The 17,946-nt window shown below is 36.9% G+C and overlaps 1 protein-coding gene across 1 annotated transcript in view; it reads left to right on the top strand.

Moving 5' to 3' along the window:
• Positions 1-6,498: 6,498 nt before the first annotated feature.
• LOC139124155 (uncharacterized) overlaps positions 6,499-17,946 on the top strand; it is a 43,012-nt gene continuing 31,564 nt past the window's right edge. The window contains exons 1-3 of the mRNA XM_070690299.1: positions 6,499-6,850; positions 7,418-7,475; positions 8,212-8,971. The gene's annotated coding sequence lies outside the window, so the exon portion shown is untranslated. The remainder of the gene's footprint in view (positions 6,851-7,417; positions 7,476-8,211; positions 8,972-17,946) is intronic.

Raw genomic sequence — 17,946 nt, 5'->3', positions numbered from 1 at the left:
TGTGGGGCCCAAACACGCCACAAGACACACCTTGTGTCGGCCCCACAAGAAGAAAGTCCACGTCACTGCAGCCCCTGCGAACAGTGACTTGTCTTGATTGCTACGTTGACCCGTGCCGTGTTGAGAAACTGGCAAATGAACTGTGACTCATGCATGTTTCACAGATGTATGCAAAATTTATACTGGCACAGCACCAGTGTCTAACTAGCAATAACTAGCAATAACTTAGCCATCCTACTTATATACTGTGCTTGGCTACGCTACTACCCTCTGTTTTATTGCAGCAATAGAGGTAAACCCGTAACAATTGTAAAGTCTGTAAACTACGTTTTGTACTTTATCTACAAACGAGTCTTGTTGACCCCCTCTTTGTATTACTACCTTGGGAAACAAGGAACAAAACTCGAATTGAGTAACTGTATTTCCTACTGTGGCTAAACACAAACCAAAGAGAGACTTGCTCTAAAAAACAGAGATTAAAAAACCTTTTGGAGGGAAAAATTCTCTCTGAAAAAGCCTAGTCAATCATATGGAATCACAATGCGTGGAATGCAAAGATAGCAAAAATAATTGTTAGCAATGTGGAATGGAGGAAGCGCATAGTGTGAACTTAAAAACTTCCTGAACATATTTCTAACCAGCTTCCTCCCCACCCTACAAAGCATACTTGCTCCTCTTATGTTGTCACTTGAACATTTTTCGGGACATCAGATAATAAGCCAGAATGGCACAACTTACTGCAGCCCCTGCGAACAGTTACTATGCTAAACTTGGCTTTAAACTGATGACCTATATATATACTTGTTTCACAACTTAACTGATTGTACCCAACGACCATTTAGGCAAATAGACTTCATACGTCCAGAACCTCTGGATGATTGCTGGAGAGCCTGTTTTTAAAGTAGCAGTAATGCACTCATATTGATAAAGGGAGGTTAAAAAATTGTCACACTGGCAAACCAGAAAACACAGCTGATTTCCCGTTAAATTGACTCTACTTGAAAGGGGAAGCTGGCTTACAACATTTGACTCTGTACCACGCACGGCGCACAGTTGCTGTACTAAAACTGGGTCTTCAACTGGCAAGTAGATTCCAAACATCTGAAACCTCTGATTGGTTATTGGAAGGCTTGCCTTTGTAAATATATGTGCAAGACATAGCAAGATAGATGAGCCATTACTATAACTTTGAAGTCTTATGTACAATAATACAGCTTCATATTGATCTAGAGAGGATAAACTTATATATCCTAAAGAATAACTGAAAACAAAAATATATGTCCATTTTGTAAAGTTGATGTTGTTGATTGTTGCCTTGTAGCCCTAGTGTCTGATGCAGGATTTGAATATGCTGAGTGGCAATGAGGTTAGCTGCCTTCTTCTTTTTGTACAGTTTTTTTTTTCCATGAGCCATGCCTGTTGGTGAAAACAAAGGGAGAATTAGGCAGAAAAAGAATTCGACAGAGTCTCAATAATGTGGTTGCATTATACCTATTACATAGCTAATAGGTTGAGTGGCAGACAGAATCAAACATGGGAAAACCATTAAAGGAGCCCGGGCAGTAACATGCTGACACTGCCTCCCACATATGACAAGCGGTAAAATGACACTGCTGCTGACCCAGCCGATCCAACAATGTGGGGGAAAAACACAGCTGGGAAACAAATACTACAAAGGGAAGACGCTGTACCCACAGCAACACCCTACATATTGGACCAGCACAGCCAAATCCAACCATGAGGGAAATTCCACAAGGGAAAAATGCAAAAGCTGAACATACAGCAACACCCAACATAGTGGACCAGCACAGCCGAATCCAACCATGAGGGGAAAACCCAGCTGAAAAACACATTAAATTCCACAAAGGGAAAAAGTGAAAATGCTGTAAACACAGCAACACCCCGCATTGAGAACCTGTAATGGGCTGTAAGCCGAGCAAAATCCAGCTTAATGGGGAGCAATAAGCAGGGCTGCCAAACATAATTCGCATGACTCAGTCTGACGCCACTTTGTTGCAGCAAAAGTTCGACCACAGCAATGAAATGTACAGCAAGCAAACTTTATGAAGTACAATCTTGACAAATGTGAACTGGCTGATCTTGAACACATAACTAGTAATGGTAATGAAAAAGCACACTAGTTGTAACCCAATGTTGGGCGACAAGTCTCTCGCGGACATGAAGTCCACCGAAATTTATGATATCTCTACTACTACTGCTCTCATAATTTGAACTGACAGAAATTACTTTGCGTAGAATCCCTCAGACTGACAGCATATGAATGCTCCAAAAGAAGTGCATACGTCATTTGCCTTAACAAACTGTTTTTACCTGTAGGTTAAAACAGGTATCATATACTTACTTTAGCCCCATTTGTGGATAAGGTAATTGTTACCTACATGGAGTGATGTCAGCGTGACTCTACATCTGCCTTTGATTAAAAGGACCGTGTTATGGATAGTGTTCTGCAGATATGCCTGTTGTTGATGCTGTGGTATCTCAAGTAGGCTGTTTTGACTGTGAAGATCTCAAGCTGAGTTGAAGCCCTTGCCACTGTTGTAGAAGCTGATGACAATGATGCTGTTAACTGTCTGCTGCTGAAGACAACTACCATTGGCAGGAACCATACCTGTAACTGCTCTTTTACTTGAGGCACTGGAGCTAGCTGCCTTCTTCTGTGCTACCTTTTGCTTCGAGCCATGGCTATGAGCTAAGAAAAGGAAAACTAGGCAGCAAAAGGAAATTACCTGAGTTCCACTGAATAGTTTACAATAAACCAAACCGTTCCAAACTTACGACAGCTGGTCACATGCTAAACTACTGCAAATCTAAGACAGAAAACTGAAATTGCAACGCTCCCTCAATTGGACATGTGCACGACTACAGGTGATGAGGAAAAGAAAAGCTCTGGTTGAGTGGTAGCAAGATCCAAGGCATGGAGAATCCACTCAGGGACGCTGCCCTGAAAATACATCCACCCCTTCCGCAGCCAAAATGTCAAAGTTGCTGCCCAGCCGGTCCCAACAATGAAGGGGCCCTACAACTGAGGGAAAAACAAGCTGAATAACACAGCTGAATCCAACAATGTGGAAAAAAAACAGCGCTACAAGAGCAGCTGACATTCCACCGAAGTGGAAAATGAACAAGCTGTAAAACAGCAACAACCGACATTGGGGACCTGTAATGGGCTGTAAGCACAGCAACAACTTGAACAAGCCGCGTGGGGAGAAGTATATACAATGATTCACACACATGATTCCCATGTTCTGGTTTGATGCCACTCTGTCGACACTTAGACCACAGCTAAAACTTGAAAAAAAAGATGCCAATGCTCGACAAGCGCGAAGTAAAGCACCTCGTACACTCGTACACTCCGATAATCCCAGCGCATACCCGGCGCGTTAAAGTGTACCCCGTCACTGTAGAATACTTGTAGTGATGACCGCCATAACCTGACATGTGACCAGAAAACACAAAGGGATTTCCCGCCAAAGCCTCCCTCAAGTTGTTGTACAGGGCGTCTACACGTGCATTGAAGTCCCGGATGTTTTCTGTACACGGGCCCGGGCACGATGCAAAACTTAGCTTACAACTTATGATAATATACGAACGTTGAAATGCCGATGGAAATTCTGCATGAATAAAATAATCCTATGAGCAATAGCCTCTGGTGAATCATGCACACTGCAGAGATCGTTTGTACCGATGCCAAAATACAAAATCTGGCGAAACGTCTCTCACGTACGATGTCCTCCGAGAAAGTTACCTCCGCTGGTACCCCTCACAAACATGCTTCGAACAAACATAAAAAAATGAGTGAGTTCCGGCGCGTGTATTTTCCTAGACGGGTATGAAAGAATGCCCCAAAAGTACTACACGGATAGGGGCATGGTTTCTTGTGAAGAAAGGAATGTTATAAATACCGTTACCGTTGTTAAAGTTCAGGTGAGGTCCAGCTGCCGAAATGGCAGTCTTGCCTGGAAGACGTCTAGCCATCTCAGGGCAAAAGAGGATGGTACAAGCCCAGACGATGACCTCTTGACCCCCGCCACAGGCGGCGCTGTATGAACGTTTGCAGGAGATAAATTCCTTACTTTTGTAACTTCTATATATATATATATAATATATATATATATATATATATATATATATATATATATATATATATATATATATATATATGCGCTTAAACTTTGGAAAAGGTACAACTCTCGTTAGATAAAGTCTATTTGCAACGCCATGTAAGGCTCTTGTTTATATCTTGCGTACGAGGTTAAAGGGACAAAGTCGCCCATTTTTCCATGGTTTTTGTTTCATACGAGATACAACTTATATTGTTTGACATGTTGAAAGATAATGAATGAATGGGTTACCATGCATATATTCGACCCCAGCTTTAGACACGATACATGAAACCATCGCGAAAATGAATTCATGGTCATGACCATTAATTCATTACACCGTGGTTTCATTTATTTTGTCTAAAATGGGGTCAAATATATGCATGGTCACCTATTCAATCAGCATCTTTCAACATGTTGATTAATATAAGTAGCATCTCGTATTAAACAAAATTCATGAAAAAATGTGCGGCTTTGTTCCTTTAAGTAACCCAGTCATCATGCATCGATAACCAACCTTCGACATAAACCTTGATCACGATTGGAACTAATTTAGGATAATTGAATGGTGAAGTAATGTCGATTTAATCTACATATGTAATTTCTTTTTAAATTACACGCTTGTTTTTATGAGTAATTTGCAATATTGCAACATTTAGCTATACGGGACCTAACACTTTTGAAAAATTGGAAAAATATGAAAATCCAATTATCCCAAATTAGTTCTAATCGTGTTCTTGGTGTTCAAGTCATCGGTGATTAATTTGCGGGCAAGTAACCACCGGCAAAGTGAGACGCATGGTGCATTCATTATTTAAAGTAGCAAAAACTGTCGATGTTCCTTTTTATACCTTATGCCTGCCGGCGGCCGATCTATCATATTAATAACACTTTCAGGTGAACGTCAACGAAAATATAATCGAAGCCTCTGGTCGCGTTTTCTATGTATACATCTATCTGCAAAAAATATGTAATTTTTCTGGTGTTTCCTCTGGAATTCACATTATCAAATAATGTCCATATAAATAAGAACTGGTTCTATTGGTCATGAATATATCCATTTTACGCCAAAAAAAGAGACGAAATGTTCGCCGGGCACTTGCTTTGGCCGTGGTGGAACCTGCAATGTAGACAAAGCCTGACCCCGCTAATTTTTCACGGGGAACGCATTACCTAAATCAGTAATGTTACAAAGTGATAGTAAATATCCGACGAAGAAATTTTAAAATCGAAGCCAAGAAGTATTATCTTCATGAATTTCATATGTCGAGTGTGCTGTATTTTGTATGGAAATATCCTGTTTGTTTTAAATTTTTAGTATTTTAAAGCACAGTTTGTACAAACGTTTTACTCAAGTAACGGTCAATCAACTTACGCTTGGTTTAAATTCAACACACAATGACCGCCCTATCATATCTTTTTGTATTGTCAATTCATGGAAACATGCATGTTGTTTCTTTCGCTTCATTTTATATTGCTTTTCGAATATACTTAAGATCTAATGTTTCATTTTTACAATACCTAACATTACTTTAATAAAACTACGACTTCTGTTTCATTTGCGATAATTAGAGGACTTGTCATGTATCTTCTTTTGTCCGAATTAATCTTTTCGTTGAGAAATAATGTACCCATATTCAACCTAGAACCCACCTACAGAGCATTAATAGTTGTGTCGTACTAATCACATTATGTTTCCTGAGATAAGTTTCAAAAGGTGAAAATATATTGAGTGCCGCAATTTAAAATCTACATTGTAAAATGATCATGTAATGCAAACAAATAAATTAAATCTACACAATTGGTACCTTACCAGTATGACCATATGTCATAAATGTGAACCCACACGCTTAAATGATATGCCTATCTATCGGCGCGGCGCATGTCAGTTTCCACTGTTCTCAAGCTAATATTTTGATGTTAGGCATGATGAAACTGAACGCCAAACGTTAACAGTCCCAGCCACGTAAAACAAGTACATTGTATTATTGGAAGCGGTAAAAAGGCAGAATAATTTCGTTTTTGCTAATATTTTGAGAAAAGAGGTTCTTGTTTTACTACCTAAAACGATCTGCGATACAATCGGAATATTACACAATAAACATGCTCTCAACATCATTAGTACAAGCACTTTGTGTCAAATGTAATGACATCGATCGATACAAGAGAGAGCCTTTTGTGTGAAAGTGACTTAGACATATACAAGGCATTAATAACCGAGGCAGCCAAACACAAAGTATGTGAAATGTTGCCTATAAGAGTGAGCGCGCCATCCCAAGGCGAACACAGCAGGAAACGGAAGTACAATATTTTTGGTCGTCGAAACAGCCGGCTTTATGATGACGTGTTTTGCTATAAATAGCTATGTTTGTATCAGTACCAGCTTGAACAACACTCTGGCGAAGTGACAACTTCAGCCAACGAATGACTCTACATCTACAGAAAACTTCACATCATAGCGCTGAATGTATCCCTAAAATGATGTCCGCCGAACGAACGAAAATTTGCATACGCAAATGAATCGCCGTGCAGAGGACGCAAAGGTGATTTAGATGTTATACAAATAGCACTCTTGACGTGGGAAGCATCATGATCAGCGTCGGAATGTTGCTAGCTTTCTTTACCATCCAGTTGTTAGGTTTTCAGACTGGCGTAGCTGATGCATCAAAAGGAAATGTTGGACCTGTTGATGGGAATGATCCACACGCATGTCTTCACTGTATTATTGGGTAAGCTGATTTCACAGAATGTACTCTAATGTCGGTGAAGTGTATTAGTCTCTTTATCATAAATTAGATTTGAGCAATGCTGCGTGAATCATGTTATTGTGTTCACACGACAGTCGTTTTGATTAAAAGAAACATTTATTCAATTTCCTCACCTATTGTTTTAATGTGGCAAAAAGAGTGTGGTTAAAAAATCAGCTTATCTACCAATGTATATATACGCTTATACAAACTAGTGTATCAGAGGGTGTATAGTACTATTGGTTATATTTAAAAACATGTAGTCAAAGATTCTATTTGGCAACGTCAATGTCTTATTTAACTCTTCGTTCTGTGGTATTGGCAATGCTTTACAAATCATGTTTTGAAAAACATGTCTGTTGAAAAATTGTTATTAAGAAATATTTGTCAATCTACTGATTGTGCTGATCTTTACGATGTCACTGAGAATAATGCAAAACGGCTATTGATGGTCGGGATGGTCATGTGTCCTAACGTGTCTACTTTCATTTGCTCACGTTATTGATATCTGGGATATTAACAATATCCATGCATTTATTGCCTTTATAGAGACAAGATTATGTATCAATGTTGTCCTGGATTTCATTTAATGGTACCCTGTGCGCAGGTAAGTCAATTTCAGCTACAGATACGCCTAATAGATACAGATACAGATACGCCGTGACATCCACATAAATATGACATAAATGACACAATGCCATATGGCCTTACCAAGTATAATATCAATACGGTAAAATTGTCGAAAAGTGCCATGTCCCATTTCTTTCAGATTCGGCATTTTGTTTTTTCTTTAGATGGTGTGTTTGGTTATAGGTACAAAAAGTTTGTTTCTGTAGTTGTTGACATGCTAGAAACAGTTCCATTTTGTCTTCCACTGTCGGTTGTTCTGTTCTGCGTTGTGATTAGATTGGTATATTCCTAGACCACATCAAATTGTATCGCCAACATGTGGTAAATTATATAGAAATGCATTGGACTGTAGCTGTATAGACATAGTATGCAAGTTTTAAATACTTATTTTTGTTCACGGAACTGAGGTTACATTAATCGTAGATTAATTTCATCCTCATTAATTTGTGTTTCAAAATGTGCAAACGTAAGCAAATGTTGGTTTATATGCTCATTAAAATAAGTGCAACATTTTATTCATTAAATCAAAGTAGCATAATCATTTAGCTGCTAGTAGTGATTTACAATAATTTCCCATAGCTTTGCATTATAAAACATACAATTTTAATCAACATATTAGTTTTCAGAAAATCTGTTCGATCTTGCTCATGGTGTTAGACTTCATTAATTTATTTCCTTATTAATTCTTGCAATTCAATTATTTGTATATTTAGTATGCCCAAAAGGCAAATATGGAAATAAGTGTAAGAAAAAGTGCAGGTGTAAAATTACGAGCAATGCCATCACGACAGTGGCTGTGGATGTTCTGTTGGACAGTGGGGAGAGAAGTGTCAATACAACTGTCAATGCTTCACACGTGCAACATGTGATAGAGACTCTGGGAAATGTGAATGTAAACCTGGCTGGATTGGAAACACATGCACAGACTGTGATGAAAATGCAACAAATGACGAAGGGACAAAATTTTGCCCTGACAAATGCCTACACTGCTTCAATGGTCCCTTCTGCAATGTCAGTCGATCTGGCGATTGTGAATGTACATCTGGCTGGACAGGAAACAGATGTAATATATCAACTCTGGAAACATGTGATTCGCTTTTACAAATGACGTGTGCAGGAACCATAGTGACTGTGATGATTTTCATATCTGTAATATAAACACATCTACATGTGACCGGTGCATCCAGGGATACAGAGGAAGAAATTGCAATCAACCGTGTAAGTGGGGCGAGTATGGATATAGCTGTAAATATTCATGTAATTATGTCTGTGGATCTGAACGGTGCCACCATGTCTCTGGTAACTGTACACCATGTCCTGATGGTTACCATTGTATCGACTGCAATAAAGAATGTACCGCTGATCACTATGGTTATAATTGCCAGGAGCGATGTCAGTGCCCTTACAACATGACTTGTAATCACAAAGTAGGATGTGTCAATGGTGAAGAGGATCGAATAACATCAAGTTCAGGTATGTGATGAGGTTCATCAAAGTCGTGTGTTGTAGAGATATCTGAATTGGAAAACCACTGACACTGACGTCTTGTCTTTTTTTTAACTTTACATTTGATTCTTTGGCATTTCTTTTCAGTTTCGTTTTGTTTTAGTCAGACAACGAACAGCGGTAATGGTAAAGTCATCAAGTTGGATGGCAAAAATATCACTTTTTATGATTTGGCACGAAATAATAAAAGGTCGACCTACTACATAATTTCTGTTCGTGACCTTCATATAAAAATACTAAATTTGATTTATTTTGTAACTTACGAATGTGTAATTTTTTTAATGCTCTTTTGGATCTAACCAACAGTCATTGAATTTCCTGAACCGGTTGGTTTTTAATTCGGCTTCGCCATCCGCTTCCTTATCAACTTGGTTGTTGTATGGTTGTATGCATATTCATGTGTACAATTTCACATTTAGTCATAATTTCTTGTCGAATTTCCGTATCAACAATAACAATATATCTGAAACATACGCCTACTCTACAGTTAATATAGTAGTTTTGAAAGCATTTTATGCTGGAAAGTTATAGAAATGATCTTCATACACAAAGCTGGTTATAATTTCAAAGCTGATTCACATAGCAAAACTGTAGCTGTTTTAATAGATGTGCCTCCATATCTTGCATATATAATACCACTGTACTCATTAAACCAAATTCGAACAATTTCCAATCTATGCTAATCCATAGGACAGTTAATTCTGAAGTTATATTCTAAAGATAAATAATACTTACCCTGAACAGGAAACTGGGTGTTTATTTCGAAATTGTTGCTAAACGAATTATAGAGGCCACATAAAATTGTTACTGAGGAAACAATACTGTTTTAAACAAATAACGTCAATGCGTCATTTGACCCTCTGTCTTTGATCACAGATCCCCTGTGACTGAAGTTATACTGTATGGATTTTTTGAGTCACTTTGTGCTGACTTTTTGACTAACAGGGCTCACATACTTGGTTAAAAGTTGAAAGTACAACTCGTATTATTTATATGCCTACAATTTTAAAACACAGATATCACATCAAAGTTAGAAAAGTCTGAAGAAGCAACACAAGGACATCCCCATCGTCAAAACAAAGTGACAAACGGGCCATGAAAGTACTACCATCAGTAAGAATATATAGACCTCGTGACAATTGATAACCAGACCACCACAGAGTCACATGATAACCTAGTTAGTATGACACAGGGACAAAACGTTAACACCATTACCAAGGGGCTTACGTACCCTGTTATAAATGATCAAACAGATACAACAAACCACATAACAAGGTCATTCTGACACGGGAGCAAGGATATATCTTGATCACTCAGGAGCGTACAGAACCTGCGACTAGAAGCCGCAAAGGTACAATGAAACTACATTACAGCCAGTTCACAAAGACACAAGGGCGAAAATACAACACCATCAATAGGGGGCGTACAGACGGCGTGAAAAAATGAAAAACAGATTACCACGAAACAGGGGCAAGACAACAGAATTAGTGTCCACGATTACATTGGACACAATCTGCCATCGAATCTTTTGGAGCAAATGAAGATGTTATCGACTGTTACCATATCCATCGCTGTTTTAATCTCAGCTATTATTGTCATCCTAGTACCTCTCATTGTTTATCTTGTACGACGACAACGGGTAGATAAGAGGTAATTGTCACAGCACTTCTTTTGATTAAAACGTTACTAAATTGGTCTGGCCTCATTGTGCATAATAAAGTGTTATGAATTGAAACCAGGTACAATAAGTTAAGCTTTCATTCGTGAGTCATTTCGATCGTTTTAGTTTAGAAGTAATTTCTCTATACAATGTTACCCATGACATTGTCAATAATATTGTCTAATAGAACTTCAGTTATAGAACGTAAAGTAGACTGTCTTTGACCGATAGGCCATATTTAATTCAGATCAAGGAAACAACAAAACAATCATGATAATGTATTTTGTTGTTGAAAAAGACAACTGACATCAATTCTTCTTCATATTTTGCACATTTTGTTGCCTAAGCATGCCTTTCCCTCAATGAATATGTTGTCTTCCAATTTACGTAACATTTCAATAGATGCAATTCTTATTATTATCCAAAGTTATGTTTAATTCAACTTCTCTTCTTCTCAGGTCTATACATGGAGAGCCATTAGAAATGGAAGGTAGGGAAAATATTTTGTACATTTTCTATTCGAAACTATGTGACATTATATATCTCTCGCCATTATTTGAATATTAGTTTTAAAATTTATTCAAAATTTATAGAATATATTTGTAAAATGTTTGAAAATATAAAAGGTTGTCATAATTTTCGCGTTTCATTGCTTGCCAATAGCATAATCTTCGTTTTTTTCGGGGAATTTTAATTGGTCTGGCTTTTATTGCAGCGAATGAAGACCTTATGATTATTATGTAAATACAAGTACATTCTGTCCTGTTTGTTCGGATAATACACCCAAAATGTTTGTGGAATATTTGTAACTTCCAAGGCTCACTTACAAATAAAGCGGCAACTGCTTTTCCTCATCATTTTTTTAACATATTGTATAATACTGCAGGAATGGATTTGTAATTAATTTTCCTAGATTTTCCTGAATTTCTTTTGCGACAAGAATTTTAGCTTGATATTTTGGCGACTACATCAATCTTCAAATTATTCTTATCACTGTTGTATTAAGGTACACATGAATACTAGCATGGCAAAAGAAGCCGTGTTGAAATTTAAATATTGCACTAAGTCTTCTTTGTTATCGTAGGCGTCAACTTGAAGTAGAGAATTATGTCGTGTGATATGTTTGAAATTATCCAATTGCTCTGGTGAACTTAAAATACCGTTTAATAATATTTGTTACAACACTAGGACAACAGTTATTTAGTACCATAATATAAAGCTACGGCGAACATTTAACCGTCGACGGCGTTAACGCGCTTTACACATTCATGTTTTGAATTGCATTTAGTTCATCATGATGGACGCCGTAGAACCGAGTCGACAGAGATGAACAATGGACATGATTATGAACCTCTTTGCAATGCTGAAACACACGAGTATCAGCGATTACATATGCAGTCTGATCAACAACGTGACACGAGGGCCTGTAATGAACGGTGAGATTTAGAAAGTGCTTTGCTGTCCATCATTTTGAATTCGTGATGTTCAAAGTAAATCACTGAGTTAACTGGTAACCTATATCATATATGTAACATAATTTACAATATTTTTATGTGGCTTAAAGGTGGTTGTCTTCTGATTTGCTGTCTAAGTGGTACATCCTTGTCAGGCTCGCATGAAGGAATTTGCAAGTTCGTCAAAGAAGAAATATGACCTTTTTTACAATAAAACGAGAGTTGACTTCCAAGTTAGTCCTCAGAATCGCCAATTGCGTTCGCGAAGTCGTTCAACTTTATGACTAATATCCAAATAGATAGAAAATTTTCTGCACATCGGTGAAGATAAGGAAGTCCTTAGTGTTCGTTATGTTAAATCTCCATCATTGCTAGCTTTCTTTATTATCCTCTCCGCAACTAAACTTTGGTTCATCACATTGTATTCAACGAGACTGAACAACATTCCAGCAAATAGCGTTTAAGTTCCTGTATCAATAATGCACTGTCATTGTCACATCAATACGTGAAAATTAAATTACAGAGGGCAGTCCGAATATTTCTTTTATCTCTAATCTTTCATGTCGTTTATTACGTGAGGACTTTTCAATCTAACAAACTGATTTGTTTTTGTCTTGTCTTTTCAGAAATGAGCATAATGAAAACATTAATATGGTTGTAGAAAGGACAGGCACGGTGACCATAACATTGTCAGGTTAGAAAATTAAAATTTGTAACTTCACACACATTCCGTTTCTCCAGACATGTGTGCCTTCTACAGAAGGAACTGTATTTGATACAGAATCATGGAACATAGATTGTGAATATAAAAACACAGCAAGAACTACGATGTGCGTTAACCAAATTTCATTTTCCAAACGATCTTCTGATAATAACTTGCTTTCAACATCATCATAAGTGAAATTTTTCGCTAAATGTTTTTTATTTTGTTTTTTGGTTTTTTTTTCACATTTTAATAATTGTAATAAGGTGCTATGTGCATCAGCCCGTGCCTTTCAATCAAATGTGTACAATGAGGTAATTATTTTAATGAAACTTATACAAAACTGAGAAAACGGGCGTATGGACATTTATATACAATGTTAACCAAACAAAATACTTTCAACGACGCCATATTTTATTGAAGTCCATAAATCAACCATTTCAAATCTCTGTATCTATGGAATGCAGAAATCCAATGCAATAAAAATGATTATTATCTTAGTTAATCCGTGGCATATTTCGGCCGACAAATAAACAAATTTGCTCCTTCAAAAAAATTCAATAAAAATGAAGCTAATCTTCAATGTTCAAACTGGTTTTATCATCTTGATTATTATCGTTTTCGCCTATTTGAAATATATGGAATAGGTATATACTGGCGTGATTTCCCTCAGACAAACTCTACTTCTTACAGTGTACCATTTCCGTTTTCGCAATTTATATTTTACCAAAGATATCCTTTTCCTATTTTATTCCGGGCTTGGTAGCTGGTAGTTTCTATCTTTGGCCTAGGAATGCATCAAATTGTGACAGTTATTTGCGCGGGCAACTCGTTTCAGTGGCTCAAGTCACAAACATATAAATAACAACTGTGTTGCCGCCGGAAAGGAAAGTCCGATGTAATCAGTATGACCTGACCTGCTTAAGTTTGGCGCTTCCGTCAAACTTGAACCTTGTAAAAAAATTGTGAGAGCCATCAGCCCTATCAAAGTGCAGCATTCATATGTAATGTTATCTGATTAATTTATTCAGTTGTCAATCTTTGTTCGGAATAATGTTCTCCGCATAATGATCTGAGTACCCTGTCATAGTTTTTAAACCGTATGCCGGCCCACTTTTTGAATTGCGTCTGTTACAACCCGATCCAAATCTTTACCTTTAACATTGTTTGCTTCTCTTTCAGTATAACTCTGTCGTGAAACGATGTTATTTTCGCTAATTTCTAATATAATCTTATGCAATTATCGTTACCACCCCCCCTCCGCAGTACATCAAACACAAACAATTGTTACACCTTAATTCCAATTAGATACAATTATTCCAGCCATAAACGATACGAAGTAACGCCCAGATGAAATGGAAAAATTGGGCATTTACTCTTATTTTGGAAAACTGAAATAGTGCATTGTAGGAAATGGAATTTTTCATACGTTATTTGAATGGCGGCAAATTGCCATCCTCACAGCAGTATATACTTTTTTTTTCCTTATTTCAATCCCAGAACAAAAATTTAAATTAAAAACTAGGAATAAATGTTAATAATCAAGATGATAAAATCATTTGAAACTTTAAAATTAGCTCCATTTCAGTTTTCTTTTCTGAAGTTGCAAATTGGTGTATAGGTTTCTCGAAATATGCCACGGATTTCTGTACCATATTTGTTCATAGGATGAGAGGAAATACTTGATAGAGGTCAGATTGCCAAGGAGCTTATCAGCCAAATCTAAAGATTTGAAACGTTTGACATCTTTTTTTCATTTTAATCGCGCTAATTCGTGTTGTGTTCGAAAAACTGGTACCAGGTTTCCGTCCATGATAAATTAATATTTCTTCATGTCTCTGACACGAAACACGTTAATATATAACAACTAGGGAACATGCTAATTATAATAAATTAGGATTTTTGCACAATGCATACAAATTTATATATAAATGAGACTATGCCCTCTTCTATGACACGTAAGGAAGTTGTTCTAAAGCTACAGTCACTAATGCACATGGCGATTACGTGAAACAGCTCCCGCCCTAGCTAAATTTTATTTACAGTTGATGTCTACATGCTGTTGATGTTATCGTTTCTCTCTACCAACAATTATGATCTTTCGTGCTTAAACAATCATAGAAGCTTGTGTCGTATACATAGTGGATGTTTTTGACGAATGTAGTCAACAACATGACGCAAAAATTAATTCATAATGACAGTTTTTGTCTCATTTAAAAAAAAATTGTCTATGCAGGTAAATAGTCGCCACGTCAAGATCTTTGCTATGTCTAGGAATTTTCGAACTTGTAAACAAAGACTTGTCCAATTAAGTTATAATTCTATGACGTTATTACTGAAATACCGCAAAGGATGCATGGGGACATTAACGCAGCCTAATACTCGACGCGAAGCGGACGTTGATGAGCGGTACTAATCTCCCGGTGATTTATTTGCGGTATTTCAGTGATAATCTTATTTTTATATATCTTAAATTCCTGACTTGGGCAGCCATCGGGCTAAGTGTTATCCATTTCCGTCCGCTGTCAACAATTTCCCTTCTGATTTATAGAGGAAGTGCGGAATGCTGAGGCCTCTTGATAGCCTGTGCACTACACGGGTAATTACAACTGCGCCTTTTGGCATACGCCAAATTCTATTCTTCTCGCTGGCAGATGTATAACATTAATGTTATTTCACACTTGTGTCACTACCAAACCTCCATTTTGTAAGAATGATAAAATTAAATATCTATTCTTCACTTGAGTTTTGAAATATATTTTTTTTAAAATCATTTAATCTTTTTCTGTTTCATATAGGGACATGCATTTTAAATTATTCAAAATTCATGAAGAGATCGGGAAATCAAACACTAAATTAAATATTTCATAACAATGTTCACAACAATATTCTGGTCTATTTTCAGTTCAAGTGATGAACAGCGTAGTGATGGGGTGACAGAGACGAACGATAAAGAGCATTATGAACCACCTTGCAATTTTGAAGCACATGACTATCAAAGATTGGGGAAGCAAATTGACCAGCTTGGAGACAGTGACGATTCTGATACAAATTCTGCATACTGGGATATATCTTAGAACAGTTGTGCTCACTAATGTAAAGCTCCAAAAAATGTCCCCATATGCAGGCATACTGATTTTGACTATATTCAGCCTGAGCAGAAAAGCATCAGTGTCGGCCCAAGCGTACGAACTTACGTCAGGATATTCTATGCCAGACTGTAAACGAATGACATACGATTTGTGATATAGCTTATTTCTTTCTTTTAAGTGTTACCTTAACCTGTGACGACCCACATATTTCTATACGATGTGCAATGACAGTTCCAGTGTGGAATTACAGTTAAGCTTACAATTTCAAAGAAAACCAGAAAATTATTTTTTTCAAAGAATTGTGTAAACCTTCTTTGTTGATTTTCATTGTTGTTTTTTAATTTGTACTTTGTCCATGATTTTCCAGATTGTGAGTTTTGTACAACCTTAAGCTTATACGACACCTGCTCATCTTCATCTAAAAGGCATAAATGAGGAATCCAAAATCATCTCCTTATTGGATCTGCAGTGTTTAAAAAGAAGTTTTGTAAATTTATATTTGATGATTTTGAATGCAACTACTTTATTAGATTACGTCATTATTAGTTATAATCTAACTGTAGACACTCAAACTACGTTGATTTCCAAGATTAATGCTTTTAGGCACCGCTTCCTGTCACTGTTTATTTTACGAACAGAGATTCCATCTGCTAAGACAATATGTCTAATCCATCATGTGCCGCTCTCCTTATTCGTAGATTTTTCCCGCCAAAAACGCTTTATCAACGGGAAACCTCGCTTCCCAATTCAGAGATTTTTCTACCCTTAACTTAGACACTTCATGTCACTTGAGTATAGAAGTCATATTAGACGTAGGGGTCGTGTTCTTCTTGCTGTTTGCTGATGTGACATTGCAAATCCTAGCTCTTTCTATTATCTTTGCAGGTGTTACAGTCGTCATTTCTCAAGCTTTTTTAACATAGTTTGGAAATATATATCGTTTTTTCATTTAATTATACAGTTTCAGCTCGTAAAACATAAAATATAATAACATAATTTTCGCTGCATACAGTTAACTTCTACTAACGTAGAGGGAAAATTCAAAACTAAAATAAAAAAACAATCGATGGTGTCACGTTAACAGGCAGTTTTCGCTATCTGTACCCTACCCACGAGAAACAACTCTCTGTTAAAGCATTGTTTCGGTGTCGCTTTAATTGAAGTCGTGGGTTTTGATTACCGACAGACGGTGAAGATATATTGCTGTTAGGGCAGTAACGATGAAAACACATCTGTTCTTGCCTGTTTACATTCACACAATTCATATGTTGGACGTGTATGGTCTAGATTAGTATTGCTCTCAAAGACATGAAAGGATGTAGGCCGCTTTGATCTATACTTATTGGCGTTCGTGCTTACAGCAAATCGTGTATACAACGAGCAACACATATAGAAACGATGTACGATCGTTTAGGAATTCTACATATCGTGATGTTTTAAATGCTTCAGCTTAAATATTCTAACAGTTCTCATAAGTACAATGAATGTCATTTGACAAGATTAATGCATTTTATAAGAATGCTAAAATAACAGCTAAATAGATTCGCTTTTTGCATTTTTTCGCACCTTATAGTTCAAAAGAAACAAAATCGACACGAAAATCTGAAATTGAGCCCCCGCAACTGAGAATCATTAAAATGCTTAAAGTGTTAAGTGCAATTTAAAAGGTTCACACATGCTAAGAGGCGTGTGTTTGATATTGTGATAAGGTGGTAACATGGACAACGTAAAACCGACAGGAATAGGCGTAATGAAGTGGCCTACATGTATGTTGGACCACAAATTGTCTATCCGTCTGTCTGTCTGTCTCTGTCTGCCTGTCTCTGTCTGTCTGTCTGTCAGTGTCTCTCCCACAAAGGTCACACAAAGAAAAATTCCATTGGGTTTATGTATTTATCACATTAAAAGTCTTCTTACCTTTCGTTTGATGTGAATTCATACAAAATTATTGTCGAAGGATGCAAAGCACAGTATAACCAGAGTTTATTAAACTATTTTAAGTATATTTTGAAGGTAAGAAAACAAGTTCGAAA

The sequence above is a fragment of the Ptychodera flava genome (assembly GCF_041260155.1).
Source record: "Ptychodera flava strain L36383 chromosome 23 unlocalized genomic scaffold, AS_Pfla_20210202 Scaffold_23__1_contigs__length_28996876_pilon, whole genome shotgun sequence".
In the NCBI taxonomy this organism is placed as follows: Eukaryota; Metazoa; Hemichordata; class Enteropneusta; family Ptychoderidae; genus Ptychodera; species Ptychodera flava.
Note: the sequence above shows the minus strand (reverse complement) of the source record. Positions and strands in the feature narration are given on the sequence as shown.